The sequence below is a fragment of the Diadema antillarum genome, unplaced genomic scaffold (assembly GCF_040938485.1).
Source record: "Diadema antillarum isolate AM-2024a unplaced genomic scaffold, OU_Dant_1.0 seq00001835_RagTag, whole genome shotgun sequence".
NCBI lineage: Eukaryota > Metazoa > Echinodermata > Echinoidea > Diadematoida > Diadematidae > Diadema > Diadema antillarum.
In genome coordinates this window covers 117285-133381 of record NW_027272508.1, presented here as the reverse complement: position 1 = coordinate 133381, position 16097 = coordinate 117285, and positions in this window count along the sequence as shown.

The following is a 16097-nucleotide window of genomic DNA, read 5'->3' as shown; positions in this document are numbered from 1 at the left end:
AACAAACCCGTCAATTTTGTCAATCTGATTACAAAGCTATTTTGTTCAAAAGAAACAAAAACTTTCATTTCTTGTTATGGCGGAAATCAGAAATTAAAAAAAGAAACTTAAGAAACTTCAGGAACTTCAAGAAAGAGTATGTTATGAAATCAAATGACTGATAAATGACCAATTTAAGATGCTTGATAGTCTAATTAATTGCAGTTTGAAACAAGTACCAAACTACTTGAGAGTAGAAGAATGAATAAAATGTCTTTTTTCTTGTTGATCTTTAATCGCGTGTGCTATGGTGTCTTATCTTTGCGTCATTACTACCAATGACGCGATGCGTCATTACTGCTAATGACGCAATGTATTGAAAATGATTTGTAACACACCCGTCAATTTTGTCATTCTGAAATCAAAGCTATTTTGTTCAAAACAAACAAAACTTTCATTTCTTATTATGACGGAATTCAGAAGTTTAAAAGAAGCTTGAATTTCAAAAAAAGAGTGTATTATGAAATCAAGTGACTGACAACTGAGCAATTTAAGATGCTTGACAGTCTAATTACTTTAGTTTGAAACAAGTACCAAAGTACTTGAAAATAGCAGAATGAATAAAATGTCTTTTTTCTTCTTGATCTTTAATCGCGTGTGCTATGGTTTCTTATCTTTGCGACATTACTAGTAATGTATGACGCAATGCATTGAAAACGATTCGTAACAAACCCGTCAGTTTTGTCAGTCTGGTTCCAAAGCTATTTTATTCGTTATTGGTTAAATCGTACATTACATTGCAAACGGGTGGGAGTTCGTTTGCAACGTAAAACCATCAAATTTTCGTGCAAGGTAAGCGAAATCATTGGTTTTCAAGAAAGAGTATGTTATGAAAATGGCAAGAAGCACCTACATTGCCACTTTAACTGTCAAGCTCCTACAGACTGGGCCACTATGTGAGTGTTCACATGAGGTTGGTATCATTTTAAGCTACACATCTATACCCAACCCAATATGGCCCAGGCCGTTTCAATGTCTCAAAATAACGAAAAGACAAGGATATGTAGCATTTGATATATAACGTTTGTAAAGTGCAAGAAAACCTATATTGTCACTTTAACTGTCAGGCCCTTACGGCCTGGGCCACTATGTGAGTGGTCAGATGAGGTTGCTAACATCCTACGCTCCACATTTACAGCGACCCCAATGTGGCCCAGGCCGTTTCAGTGTTTGTTTGGAATAAAGGCAGTATAAGGTTATGTATATATCATTTAATATGCGATCTCTGTAAAAGCTACACAGTTATACCGACCAAAATGTGGCTAGGCCGTTTTAGTATTTCTTTTTTAAAATAAAGGCATTACAAAGTTACGTAGCATTTTATATATGCGACCTTTGTAAATGGCAAGAAGCACCTACATTGCCACTTTAACTGTCAGGCTCCTACAAACTGGGCGGCCACTACGGAGTGGTCAGATGAGGTTGGTATCATTTTAAACTACACATTTATACCCACCCCAACATGGCCCAGGCCGCTTCAATGTCTCAAAATAACGAAAATACAAGGATATGTAGCATTTGATATAATAACGTTTGTAAAGTGCAAGAAAACCTATATTGTCACTTTAGCTGTCAGGCCCTTACGGCCTGGGCCACTATGTGAGTGGTCAGATGACGTTGTTAACATCCCAAGCTATATATTTATACCGATTTATACTGGTGATTTATACTGATACATTACATTTCAATACATTGTGTCACTTGATTTCCTAACATACGCTTTCTTGAAGTTCCTGAAGTTTCTTAGTTTCTTTTAAACTTCTGGGGGGCATTTCATGAAGCATTTTGTCCGACAACTTGTCGGACAAAATTTGCCTTCAGCCAATCAGAAGCAAGGATTTCAGTAGCTTTTAACAGTTTGTCAGACGAAATATCTGACAAATTGCTTCATGAAATGCCCCCCTGAATTCCGTCATTATAAGAAATGACAATTTTGTTTCTTTGGAACAAAATAGCTTTCTAATTAGTTTGACAATATTGACGGGTTTGTTAAAAATCATTTTCAATACATTGCGTCATTAGTAGTAATGACGCAAATATAAGAAACCATAGCACACGCGATTAAATATTAAGAAGAAAAAAGACATTTCATTCCTTCTGCTACTTTCAAATAGTTTGGTACTTGTTTCAAACTGCAAATGATTAGACTATCAAGCATCTTAAATTGGTCATTAATCAGTCACTTGATTTCATAACATACTCTTTCTTGAAAACCAATGATTTCGCTTACCTTGCACGAAAATTTGATGGTTTTACGTTGCAACCGAACTCACACCCGTTTGCAATGTAATGTACGATTTAACCAATAACGAATAAAATAGCTTTGGAACCAGACTGACAAAATTGACGGGTATGTTACGAATCGTTTTCAATGCATTGCGTCATACATTACTAGTAATGTCGCAAAGATAAGAAACCATAGCACACGCGATTAAAGATCTAGAAGAAAAAAGACATTTTATTCATTCTGCTATTTTCAAATACTTTGGTACTTGTTTCAAACTAAAGTAATTAGACTGTCAAGCATCTTAAATTGCTCAGTTGTCAGTCACTTGATTTCACAATACACTCTTTTTTGAAATTCAAGCTTCTTTTAAACTTCTGAATTCCGTCATAATAAGAAATGAAAGTTTTGTTTGTTTTGAACAAAATAGCTTTGATTTCAGAATGACAAAATTGACGGGTGTGTTACAAATCATTTTCAATACATTGCGTCATTAGCAGTAATGACGCATCGCGTCATTGGTAGTAATGACGCAAAGATAAGACACCATAGCACACGCGATTAAAGATCAACAAGAAAAAAGACATTTTATTCATTCTTCTACTCTCAAGTAGTTTGGTACTTGTTTCAAACTGCAATTAATTAGACTATCAAGCATCTTAAATTGGTCATTTATCAGTCATTTGATTTCATAACATGCTCTTTCTTGAAGTTCCTGAAGTTTCTTAAGTTTCTTTTTTTAATTTCTGATTTCCCCCATAACAAGAAATGAAAGTTTTTGTTTCTTTTGAACAAAATAGCTTTGTAATCAGATTGACAAAATTGACGGGTTTGTTACAAATCATTTTCAATACATTGCGTCATTAGTAGTAATGACGCAAAGACAAGCGATTAAAGATTAAGAAGAAAAAGACATTTCATTCCTTCTGCTACTTTCAAATACTTTGGCACTTGTTTCAAACTTCAAATGATTAGACTATCGAGCTTCCTAAATTGGTCATTTATCAGTGACTTGGTCTCATTACATACTGTTTCTTGAAAACCAATGATTTCGTTTAACCTTGCACGAAAATTTGACGGTTTTACGTTGTAAACGAACTCCCACCCGTTTGCAATGTAATGGTACGATTTAACCAATAACGAACAAAATAGCTTTGGAATCAGATTGACAAAATTGACGGCTTTGTTACGAATAATTTTCAATACATTGCGTCATTTACTAATGACGCAAATGACGCAAAAATAAGAAACCATAGGACGCGCAATTAAAGAGCAAGAAGGAAAAAGGCATTTCATTCGTTCTATTACTTTTAAATACTTTGGTACTTGTGGCAAACTGCGAGTAACTAGACTATCAAGCATCTTAAATTGGTCATTTATCATTCACTTGAATTCATAAAATCCTGTTTTTTTGAAAACCAATGATTTCGTTTCCTTTGCATAAATAAAGGCATTACAAAGTTATGTAGCATTTTATATATGCGACCTTTGTAAATGGCAAGAAGCACCTACATTGCCACTTTAACTGTCAGGCTCCTACAGACTGGGCCACTATGTGAGTGTTCAGATGAGGTTGGTATCATTTTAAGCTACACATTTATACCCACCCCAATATGGCCCAGGCCGTTTCAATGTCTCAAAATAACGAAAAGACAAGGATATGTAGCATTTGATATATAACGTTTGTAAAGTGCAAGAAAACCTATATTGTCACTTTAACTGTCAGGCCCTTACGGCCTGGGCCACTATGTGAGTGGTCAGATGACGTTGTTAACATCCCAAGCTATATATTTATACCGATTTATACTGGTCATTTATACTGATACATTACATTTCAATACATTGTGTCACTTGATTTCCTAACATACGCTTTCTTGAAGTTCCTGAAGTTTCTTAGTTTCTTTTCAACTTCTGAATTCCGTCATTATAAGAAATGACAATTTTGTTTCTTTGGAACAAAATAGCTTTCTAATTAGTTTGACAATATTGACGGGTTTGTTAAAAATCATTTTCAATACATTGCGTCATTAGTAGTAATGACGCAAATATAAGAAACCATAGCACACGCGATTAAATATTAAGAAGAAAAAAGACATTTCATTCCTTCTGCTACTTTCAAATAGTTTGGTACTTGTTTCAAACTGCAAATGATTAGACTATCAAGCATCTTAAATAACGAATAAAATAGCTTTGGAACCAGACAAAATTGACGGGTTTGTTACGAATCGTTTTCAATGCATTGCGTCAGACATTACTAGTAATGTCGCAAAGATAAGAAACCATAGCACACGCGATTAAAGATCAAGAAGAAAACAGACATTTTATTCATTCTGCTATTTTCAAATACTTTGGTACTTGTTTCAAACTAAAGTAATTAGACTGTCAAGCATCTTAAATTGCTCAGTTGTCAGTCACTTGATTTCATAATACACTCTGTTTTGAAATTCAAGCTTCTTTTAAACTTCTGAATTCCGTCATAATAAGAAATGAAAGTTTTGTTTGTTTTGAACAAAATAGCTTTGATTTCAGATTGACAAAATTGACGGGTGTGTTACAAATCATTTTCAATACATTGCGTCATTAGCAGTAATGACGCATCGCGTCATTGGTAGTAATGACGCAAAGATAAGACACCATAGCACACGCGATTAAAGATCAACAAGAAAAAAGACATTTTATTCATTCTTCTACTCTCAAGTAGTTTGGTACTTGTTTCAAACTGCAATTAATTAGACTATCAAGCATCTTAAATTGGTCATTTATCAGTCATTTGATTTCATAACATACTCTTTCTTGAAGTTCCTGAAGTTTCTTAAGTTTCTTTTTTTAATTTCTGATTTCCGCCATAACAAGAAATGAAAGTTTTTGTTTCTTTTGAACAAAATAGCTTTGTAATCAGATTGACAAAATTGACGGGTTTGTTACAAATCATTTTCAATACATTGCGTCATTAGTAGTAATGACGCAAAGACAAGCGATTAAAGATTAAGAAGAAAAAGACATTTCATTCCTTCTGCTACTTTCAAATACTTTGGCAGTTGTTTCAAACTTCAAATGATTAGACTATCGAGCTTCCTAAATTGGTCATTTATCAGTGACTTGGTCTCATTACATACTGTTTCTTGAAAACCAATGATTTCGTTTAACCTTGCACGAAAATTTGACGGTTTTACGTTGTAAACGAACTCCCACCCGTTTGCAATGTAATGGTACGATTTAACCAATAACGAACAAAATAGCTTTGGAATCAGATTGACAAAATTGACGGCTTTGTTACGAATAATTTTCAATACATTGCAATGACGCAAATGACGCAAAAATAAGAAACCATAGGACGCGCAATTAAAGAGCAAGAAGGAAAAAGGCATTTCATTCGTTCTATTACTTTTAAATACTTTGGTACTTGTGGCAAACTGCGAGTAACTAGACTATCAAGCATCTTAAATTTGTCATTTATCATTCACTTGAATTCATAACATCCTGTTTTTTTGAAAACCAATGATTTCGTTTCCTTTGCATAAATAAAGGCATTACAAAGTTATGTAGCATTTTATATATGCGACCTTTGTAAATGGCAAGAAGCACCTACATTGCCACTTTAACTGTCAGGCTCCTACAGACTGGGCCACTATGTGAGTGTTCAGATGAGGTTGGTATCATTTTAAGCTACACATTTATACCCACCCCAATATGGCCCAGGCCGTTTCAATGTCTCAAAATAACGAAAAGACAAGGATATGTAGCATTTGATATATAACGTTTGTAAAGTGCAAGAAAACCTATATTGTCACTTTAACTGTCAGGCCCTTACGGCCTGGGCCACTATGTGAGTGGTCAGATGACGTTGTTAACATCCCAAGCTATATATTTATACCGATTTATACTGGTCATTTATACTGATACATTACATTTCAATACATTGTGTCACTTGATTTCCTAACATACGCTTTCTTGAAGTTCCTGAAGTTTCTTAGTTTCTTTTCAACTTCTGAATTCCGTCATTATAAGAAATGACAATTTTGTTTCTTTGGAACAAAATAGCTTTCTAATTAGTTTGACAATATTGACGGGTTTGTTAAAAATCATTTTCAATACATTGCGTCATTAGTAGTAATGACGCAAATATAAGAAACCATAGCACACGCGATTAAATATTAAGAAGAAAAAAGACATTTCATTCCTTCTGCTACTTTCAAATAGTTTGGTACTTGTTTCAAACTGCAAATGATTAGACTATCAAGCATCTTAAATAACGAATAAAATAGCTTTGGAACCAGACTGACAAAATTGACGGGTTTGTTACGAATCGTTTTCAATGCATTGCGTCAGACATTACTAGTAATGTCGCAAAGATAAGAAACCATAGCACACGCGATTAAAGATCAAGAAGAAAAAAGACATTTTATTCATTCTGCTATTTTCAAATACTTTGGTACTTGTTTCAAACTAAAGTAATTAGACTGTCAAGCATCTTAAATTGCTCAGTTGTCAGTCACTTGATTTCATAATACACTCTGTTTTGAAATTCAAGCTTCTTTTAAACTTCTGAATTCCGTCATAATAAGAAATGAAAGTTTTGTTTGTTTTGAACAAAATAGCTTTGATTTCAGATTGACAAAATTGACGGGTGTGTTACAAATCATTTTCAATACATTGCGTCATTAGCAGTAATGACGCATCGCGTCATTGGTAGTAATGACGCAAAGATAAGACACCATAGCACACGCGATTAAAGATCAACAAGAAAAAAGACATTTTATTCATTCTTCTACTCTCAAGTAGTTTGGTACTCGTTTCAAACTGCAATTAATTAGACTATCAAGCATCTTAAATTGGTCATGTATCAGTCATTTGATTTCATAACATACTCTTTCTTGAAGTTCCTGAAGTTTCTTAAGTTTCTTTTTTTAATTTCTGATTTCCGCCATAACAAGAAATGAAAGTTTTTGTTTCTTTTGAACAAAATAGCTTTGTAATCAGATTGACAAAATTGACGGGTTTGTTACAAATCATTTTCAATACATTGCGTCATTAGTAGTAATGACGCAAAGACAAGCGATTAAAGATTAAGAAGAAAAAGACATTTCATTCCTTCTGCTACTTTCAAATACTTTGGTACTTGTTTCAAACTTCAAATGATTAGACTATCGAGCATCCTAAATTGGTCATTTATCAGTGACTTGGTCTCATTACATACTGTTTCTTGAAAACCAATGATTTCGTTTAACCTTGCACGAAAATTTGACGGTTTTACGTTGTAAACGAACTCCCACCCGTTTGCAATGTAATGGTACGATTTAACCAATAACGAACAAAATAGCTTTGGAATCAGATTGACAAAATTGACGGCTTTGTTACGAATAATTTTCAATACATTCAATACAAATGACGCAAAAATAAGAAACCATAGGACGCGCAATTAAAGAGCAAGAAGGAAAAAGGCATTTCATTCGTTCTATTACTTTTAAATACTTTGGTAATTGTGGCAAACTGCGAGTAACTAGACTATCAAGCATCTTAAATTGGTCATTTATCATTCACTTGAATTCATAACATCCTGTTTTTTTGAAAACCAATGATTTCGTTTCCTTTGCATAAATAAAGGCATTACAAAGTTATGTAGCATTTTATATATGCGACCTTTGTAAATGGCAAGAAGCACCTACATTGCCACTTTAACTGTCAGGCTCCTACAGACTGGGCCACTATGTGAGTGTTCAGATGAGGTTGGTATCATTTTAAGCTACACATTTATACCCACCCCAATATGGCCCAGGCCGTTTCAATGTCTCAAAATAACGAAAAGACAAGGATATGTAGCATTTGATATATAACGTTTGTAAAGTGCAAGAAAACCTATATTGTCACTTTAACTGTCAGGCCCTTACGGCCTGGGCCACTATGTGAGTGGTCAGATGACGTTGTTAACATCCCAAGCTATATATTTATACCGATTTATACTGGTCATTTATACTGATACATTACATTTCAATACATTGTGTCACTTGATTTCCTAACATACGCTTTCTTGAAGTTCCTGAAGTTTCTTAGTTTCTTTTCAACTTCTGAATTCCGTCATTATAAGAAATGACAATTTTGTTTCTTTGGAACAAAATAGCTTTCTAATTAGTTTGACAATATTGACGGGTTTGTTAAAAATCATTTTCAATACATTGCGTCATTAGTAGTAATGACGCAAATATAAGAAACCATAGCACACGCGATTAAATATTAAGAAGAAAAAAGACATTTCATTCCTTCTGCTACTTTCAAATAGTTTGGTACTTGTTTCAAACTGCAAATGATTAGACTAACAAGCATCTTAAATAACGAATAAAATAGCTTTGGAACCAGACTGACAAAATTGACGGGTTTGTTACGAATCGTTTTCAATGCATTGCGTCAGACATTACTAGTAATGTCGCAAAGATAAGAAACCATAGCACACGCGATTAAAGATCAAGAAGAAAAAAGACATTTTATTCATTCTGCTATTTTCAAATACTTTGGTACTTGTTTCAAACTAAAGTAATTAGACTGTCAAGCATCTTAAATTGCTCAGTTGTCAGTCACTTGATTTCATAATACACTCTGTTTTGAAATTCAAGCTTCTTTTAAACTTCTGAATTCCGTCATAATAAGAAATGAAAGTTTTGTTTGTTTTGAACAAAATAGCTTTGATTTCAGATTGACAAAATTGACGGGTGTGTTACAAATCATTTTCAATACATTGCGTCATTAGCAGTAATGACGCATCGCGTCATTGGTAGTAATGACGCAAAGATAAGACACCATAGCACACGCGATTAAAGATCAACAAGAAAAAAGACATTTTATTCATTCTTCTACTCTCAAGTAGTTTGGTACTCGTTTCAAACTGCAATTAATTAGACTATCAAGCATCTTAAATTGGTCATGTATCAGTCATTTGATTTCATAACATACTCTTTCTTGAAGTTCCTGAAGTTTCTTAAGTTTCTTTTTTTAATTTCTGATTTCCGCCATAACAAGAAATGAAAGTTTTTGTTTCTTTTGAACAAAATAGCTTTGTAATCAGATTGACAAAATTGACGGGTTTGTTACAAATCATTTTCAATACATTGCGTCATTAGTAGTAATGACGCAAAGACAAGCGATTAAAGATTAAGAAGAAAAAGACATTTCATTCCTTCTGCTACTTTCAAATACTTTGGTACTTGTTTCAAACTTCAAATGATTAGACTATCGAGCATCCTAAATTGGTCATTTATCAGTGACTTGGTCTCATTACATACTGTTTCTTGAAAACCAATGATTTCGTTTAACCTTGCACGAAAATTTGACGGTTTTACGTTGTAAACGAACTCCCACCCGTTTGCAATGTAATGGTACGATTTAACCAATAACGAACAAAATAGCTTTGGAATCAGATTGACAAAATTGACGGCTTTGTTACGAATAATTTTCAATACATTCAATACAAATGACGCAAAAATAAGAAACCATAGGACGCGCAATTAAAGAGCAAGAAGGAAAAAGGCATTTCATTCGTTCTATTACTTTTAAATACTTTGGTAATTGTGGCAAACTGCGAGTAACTAGACTATCAAGCATCTTAAATTGGTCATTTATCATTCACTTGAATTCATAACATCCTGTTTTTTTGAAAACCAATGATTTCGTTTCCTTTGCATAAATAAAGGCATTACAAAGTTATGTAGCATTTTATATATGCGACCTTTGTAAATGGCAAGAAGCACCTACATTGCCACTTTAACTGTCAGGCTCCTACAGACTGGGCCACTATGTGAGTGTTCAGATGAGGTTGGTATCATTTTAAGCTACACATTTATACCCACCCCAATATGGCCCAGGCCGTTTCAATGTCTCAAAATAACGAAAAGACAAGGATATGTAGCATTTGATATATAACGTTTGTAAAGTGCAAGAAAACCTATATTGTCACTTTAACTGTCAGGCCCTTACGGCCTGGGCCACTATGTGAGTGGTCAGATGACGTTGTTAACATCCCAAGCTATATATTTATACCGATTTATACTGGTCATTTATACTGATACATTACATTTCAATACATTGTGTCACTTGATTTCCTAACATACGCTTTCTTGAAGTTCCTGAAGTTTCTTAGTTTCTTTTCAACTTCTGAATTCCGTCATTATAAGAAATGACAATTTTGTTTCTTTGGAACAAAATAGCTTTCTAATTAGTTTGACAATATTGACGGGTTTGTTAAAAATCATTTTCAATACATTGCGTCATTAGTAGTAATGACGCAAATATAAGAAACCATAGCACACGCGATTAAATATTAAGAAGAAAAAAGACATTTCATTCCTTCTGCTACTTTCAAATAGTTTGGTACTTGTTTCAAACTGCAAATGATTAGACTAACAAGCATCTTAAATAACGAATAAAATAGCTTTGGAACCAGACTGACAAAATTGACGGGTTTGTTACGAATCGTTTTCAATGCATTGCGTCAGACATTACTAGTAATGTCGCAAAGATAAGAAACCATAGCACACGCGATTAAAGATCAAGAAGAAAAAAGACATTTTATTCATTCTGCTATTTTCAAATACTTTGGTACTTGTTTCAAACTAAAGTAATTAGACTGTCAAGCATCTTAAATTGCTCAGTTGTCAGTCACTTGATTTCATAATACACTCTGTTTTGAAATTCAAGCTTCTTTTAAACTTCTGAATTCCGTCATAATAAGAAATGAAAGTTTTGTTTGTTTTGAACAAAATAGCTTTGATTTCAGATTGACAAAATTGACGGGTGTGTTACAAATCATTTTCAATACATTGCGTCATTAGCAGTAATGACGCATCGCGTCATTGGTAGTAATGACGCAAAGATAAGACACCATAGCACACGCGATTAAAGATCAACAAGAAAAAAGACATTTTATTCATTCTTCTACTCTCAAGTAGTTTGGTACTCGTTTCAAACTGCAATTAATTAGACTATCAAGCATCTTAAATTGGTCATGTATCAGTCATTTGATTTCATAACATACTCTTTCTTGAAGTTCCTGAAGTTTCTTAAGTTTCTTTTTTTAATTTCTGATTTCCGCCATAACAAGAAATGAAAGTTTTTGTTTCTTTTGAACAAAATAGCTTTGTAATCAGATTGACAAAATTGACGGGTTTGTTACAAATCATTTTCAATACATTGCGTCATTAGTAGTAATGACGCAAAGACAAGCGATTAAAGATTAAGAAGAAAAAGACATTTCATTCCTTCTGCTACTTTCAAATACTTTGGTACTTGTTTCAAACTTCAAATGATTAGACTATCGAGCATCCTAAATTGGTCATTTATCAGTGACTTGGTCTCATTACATACTGTTTCTTGAAAACCAATGATTTCGTTTAACCTTGCACGAAAATTTGACGGTTTTACGTTGTAAACGAACTCCCACCCGTTTGCAATGTAATGGTACGATTTAACCAATAACGAACAAAATAGCTTTGGAATCAGATTGACAAAATTGACGGCTTTGTTACGAATAATTTTCAATACATTCAATACAAATGACGCAAAAATAAGAAACCATAGGACGCGCAATTAAAGAGCAAGAAGGAAAAAGGCATTTCATTCGTTCTATTACTTTTAAATACTTTGGTAATTGTGGCAAACTGCGAGTAACTAGACTATCAAGCATCTTAAATTGGTCATTTATCATTCACTTGAATTCATAACATCCTGTTTTTTTGAAAACCAATGATTTCGTTTCCTTTGCATAAATAAAGGCATTACAAAGTTATGTAGCATTTTATATATGCGACCTTTGTAAATGGCAAGAAGCACCTACATTGCCACTTTAACTGTCAGGCTCCTACAGACTGGGCCACTATGTGAGTGTTCAGATGAGGTTGGTATCATTTTAAGCTACACATTTATACCCACCCCAATATGGCCCAGGCCGTTTCAATGTCTCAAAATAACGAAAAGACAAGGATATGTAGCATTTGATATATAACGTTTGTAAAGTGCAAGAAAACCTATATTGTCACTTTAACTGTCAGGCCCTTACGGCCTGGGCCACTATGTGAGTGGTCAGATGACGTTGTTAACATCCCAAGCTATATATTTATACCGATTTATACTGGTCATTTATACTGATACATTACATTTCAATACATTGTGTCACTTGATTTCCTAACATACGCTTTCTTGAAGTTCCTGAAGTTTCTTAGTTTCTTTTCAACTTCTGAATTCCGTCATTATAAGAAATGACAATTTTGTTTCTTTGGAACAAAATAGCTTTCTAATTAGTTTGACAATATTAACGGGTTTGTTAAAAATCATTTTCAATACATTGCGTCATTAGTAGTAATGACGCAAATATAAGAAACCATAGCACACGCGATTAAATATTAAGAAGAAAAAAGACATTTCATTCCTTCTGCTACTTTCAAATAGTTTGGTACTTGTTTCAAACTGCAAATGATTAGACTATCAAGCATCTTAAATAACGAATAAAATAGCTTTGGAACCAGACTGACAAAATTGACGGGTTTGTTACGAATCGTTTTCAATGCATTGCGTCAGACATTACTAGTAATGTCGCAAAGATAAGAAACCATAGCACACGCGATTAAAGATCAAGAAGAAAAAAGACATTTTATTCATTCTGCTATTTTCAAATACTTTGGTACTTGTTTCAAACTAAAGTAATTAGACTGTCAAGCATCTTAAATTGCTCAGTTGTCAGTCACTTGATTTCATAATACACTCTGTTTTGAAATTCAAGCTTCTTTTAAACTTCTGAATTCCGTCATAATAAGAAATGAAAGTTTTGTTTGTTTTGAACAAAATAGCTTTGATTTCAGATTGACAAAATTGACGGGTGTGTTACAAATCATTTTCAATACATTGCGTCATTAGCAGTAATGACGCATCGCGTCATTGGTAGTAATGACGCAAAGATAAGACACCATAGCACACGCGATTAAAGATCAACAAGAAAAAAGACATTTTATTCATTCTTCTACTCTCAAGTAGTTTGGTACTCGTTTCAAACTGCAATTAATTAGACTATCAAGCATCTTAAATTGGTCATGTATCAGTCATTTGATTTCATAACATACTCTTTCTTGAAGTTCCTGAAGTTTCTTAAGTTTCTTTTTTTAATTTCTGATTTCCGCCATAACAAGAAATGAAAGTTTTTGTTTCTTTTGAACAAAATAGCTTTGTAATCAGATTGACAAAATTGACGGGTTTGTTACAAATCATTTTCAATACATTGCGTCATTAGTAGTAATGACGCAAAGACAAGCGATTAAAGATTAAGAAGAAAAAGACATTTCATTCCTTCTGCTACTTTCAAATACTTTGGTACTTGTTTCAAACTTCAAATGATTAGACTATCGAGCATCCTAAATTGGTCATTTATCAGTGACTTGGTCTCATTACATACTGTTTCTTGAAAACCAATGATTTCGTTTAACCTTGCACGAAAATTTGACGGTTTTACGTTGTAAACGAACTCCCACCCGTTTGCAATGTAATGGTACGATTTAACCAATAACGAACAAAATAGCTTTGGAATCAGATTGACAAAATTGACGGCTTTGTTACGAATAATTTTCAATACATTCAATACAAATGACGCAAAAATAAGAAACCATAGGACGCGCAATTAAAGAGCAAGAAGGAAAAAGGCATTTCATTCGTTCTATTACTTTTAAATACTTTGGTAATTGTGGCAAACTGCGAGTAACTAGACTATCAAGCATCTTAAATTGGTCATTTATCATTCACTTGAATTCATAACATCCTGTTTTTTTGAAAACCAATGATTTCGTTTCCTTTGCATAAATAAAGGCATTACAAAGTTATGTAGCATTTTATATATGCGACCTTTGTAAATGGCAAGAAGCACCTATATTGCCACTTTAACTGTCAGGCTCCTACAGACTGGGCCACTATGTGAGTGTTCAGATGAGGTTGGTATCATTTTAAGCTACACATTTATACCCACCCCAATATGGCCCAGGCCGTTTCAATGTCTCAAAATAACGAAAAGACAAGGATATGTAGCATTTGATATATAACGTTTGTAAAGTGCAAGAAAACCTATATTGTCACTTTAACTGTCAGGCCCTTACGGCCTGGGCCACTATGTGAGTGGTCAGATGACGTTGTTAACATCCCAAGCTATATATTTATACCGATTTATACTGGTCATTTATACTGATACATTACATTTCAATACATTGTGTCACTTGATTTCCTAACATACGCTTTCTTGAAGTTCCTGAAGTTTCTTAGTTTCTTTTCAACTTCTGAATTCCGTCATTATAAGAAATGACAATTTTGTTTCTTTGGAACAAAATAGCTTTCTAATTAGTTTGACAATATTGACGGGTTTGTTAAAAATCATTTTCAATACATTGCGTCATTAGTAGTAATGACGCAAATATAAGAAACCATAGCACACGCGATTAAATATTAAGAAGAAAAAAGACATTTCATTCCTTCTGCTACTTTCAAATAGTTTGGTACTTGTTTCAAACTGCAAATGATTAGACTAACAAGCATCTTAAATAACGAATAAAATAGCTTTGGAACCAGACTGACAAAATTGACGGGTTTGTTACGAATCGTTTTCAATGCATTGCGTCAGACATTACTAGTAATGTCGCAAAGATAAGAAACCATAGCACACGCGATTAAAGATCAAGAAGAAAAAAGACATTTTATTCATTCTGCTATTTTCAAATACTTTGGTACTTGTTTCAAACTAAAGTAATTAGACTGTCAAGCATCTTAAATTGCTCAGTTGTCAGTCACTTGATTTCATAATACACTCTTTTCTGAAATTCAAGTTTCTTTTAAACTTCTGAAATCCGTCATAATAAGAAATGAAAGTTTTGTTTCTTTTGAACAAAATAGCTTTGTAATCAGATTTACAAAATTGACGGGTTTGTTACAAATCATTTTCAATACATTGCGTCATTTGTAGTAATGACGCAAAGATAAGAAACCATAGCACACGAGATTAAAGATCAAGAAGAAAAAAGACATTTCATTCCTTCTGCTGCTTTCAAATTCTTTGGTACTTGTTTTAAAATGTCAGTAATTAGACTATCAAGCATCTTAAAACGGTCATTTATCAGTCACTTAATTCCTTAACATACTCTTTCTTGAAGTACCTGAAGTTTTTTAAAGTTTCTTTTAAACTTCTCAATTCCGTCATAATAAGAGATGAAAGTTTTGTTTCTTTTCAACAAAATAGCTTTGTAATGAGATTGACAAAATTGACGGCTTTGTTACAAATAATTTTCAATACATTGCGTCATTTACTAATGACGCAAATGACGCAAAAATAAGAAACCATAGGAAGCGCAATTAAAGAGCAAGATGGAAAAAGGCATTTCATTCGTTCTATTACTTTTAATTACTTTGGTACTTGTGGCAAGCTGCGAGTAACTTGACTATCAAGTATCTTAAATTGGTCATTTATCATTCACTTGAATTCATAACATCCTGTTTTTTTGAAAACCAATGATTTCGTTTCCCTTGCACGAAAATTTGACGGTTTTACTTTGGAAATGGTTTCAATCCCGTTGGCAATGTAATGTACGATTTCCCCAATAACAGATTCTTTATTTCGTCGAACCTTCCCCGGATTTCTAGCGAGTAACAAAAATCGACATAACAAATACAAGGAATTTTCTCTCCTTGTACAACACATCGAATATACTGCCCGATGTTTCTTTACTTTGCGTTGTTACTGCCAAATACCCAATTTACTGGGAATTCAATGAAACTTTCAGTATGGACTAATTTGATTTCATCACCGTTATAATGCCGAGACTCA